Below are 1,592 nucleotides of genomic sequence, written 5' to 3'. Positions count from 1 at the left end.
GGGGACCCTGTGGGGACGAGCCCCACTCCAACACGATCCATCCTCCAGCAGCCCCCAGAGCCAGATCCCCCCATGTCCCGGTGCCCTCCCCTGCCAGAGCTTTCCCTGTGGGACACCCCGGGGCTGAGCCCAGCCCCAAACCTGGCATGTGAGAACAATGGGGTCCTGGGCAATGGGATCAGCCAGGTCACTGAGATCTCCTGTCCCTGGAGACCCCGGGGAGCACTGGACAATGATCATCAGCTGCACACAGGGCTGAGGCTCAGGAGCTGCTCAGCTGTGGCAGTTGCAACAACCAGACAACCCAATATCATTTTCCCTGCCAGTCCCAAACGGGTCCTGTTTCCCATTCCAGAGCAGAGTCCAGATGGGAATATCCCCTGCCCTGACCCTCACCCTGTCACACCTGCAGCCACCGAGCCCTCCCCGAGCACCTGGGTCCTGCTCTGCAGAGCTGCCCCACACTGGGGGTCCCAGTGCCCCCATCCCCTACACGGCCCTGACTCCAGCACTGTCCCTGCCCGGGACTCGCCCACAGCTCCCCAAGGCCCTTGTCCCCACAGAGGCTCTCTGCAGTGTCCTGGCCCTGGGCCCAGGCCAGCGCTGGCCCTCAGCAGGATGTGCCCATCCCGAGGGACGTGGGGAAGCGGGGCTTGTCCCCAGGCAGCCCCAGGGAGCTCATGGGGCAAACAGAGGTGCCCAGTGAGGAGGAGGGATGTTGGTGCCCTGCCAGAATTTCTGATAAGCCCTGTTTACCCAGGCCCTGAGGCAACAGGAAGACACTCAGGGATTTTTGGCTTCCAAGAAGTGAAAATCCATTGAGAAGTGGCTCCTGAGCCCCATCATGGCTGCAATTCCTGTTCCACATTCCAGGTCATTAGTGAAGGGTTCTGATTCTCTCATTCCAGGACACCAAGGATGCAGCAGAAATCTGTTGTGGGCCAGCTGGGAAAACATTTCTGGACTGTGTTCCCTGGAACTTGCCAAAGAGCTGCAGTTCTGGGGAAGCCAAAGATACCTGAAAGTCTTCCTGGTGCCCTGGGTAAACAGGGCTTATCAGAGATTCTGGCAGGGCACCAACATCCCTCCTCCTCACTGGGCACCTCTGTTTGCCCCATGAGCTCCCTGGGGCTGCCTGGGGACAAGCCCCCGCTTCCCCACGTCCCTCGGGATGGGCACATCCTGCTGAGGGCCAGCGCTGGCCTGGGCCCAGGGCCAGGACACTGCAGAGACCCTGGGTGGGGACAAGGGCCTTGGGGAGCTGTGGGTGAGTCCCAGACAGGGACAGTGCTGGAGTCGGGGCCGTGTAGGGGATGGGGGCACTGGGACCCCCAATGTGGGGCAGCTCTGCAGAGCAGGACGCAGGCGATTTTAGCCTTTCTCTTCATTTTGCCCTCCTCCCTTCCGACATAGACATTCTAAGCCTCCCTCAATAATTCATCTAGTCCCCAATCCTGCCAATTTTCAAGTTGTTGCACTTTTCTTCTGATATCTGGTCAGGCATGCATGACAAAGTTGATTTTTAATAATGCCTGCTGACCACTCCCTGTGTCTATGCCAGAGCACTGTCTCATATTTCTCCTGTGTCTCTC

This window comes from Malurus melanocephalus, unplaced genomic scaffold, assembly GCF_030028575.1.
Source record: "Malurus melanocephalus ecotype Western Australia unplaced genomic scaffold, MMel_1.1 scaffold_1974, whole genome shotgun sequence".
Taxonomy (NCBI): Eukaryota; Metazoa; Chordata; class Aves; order Passeriformes; family Maluridae; genus Malurus; species Malurus melanocephalus.
This window is presented reverse-complemented; position numbering follows the sequence as displayed.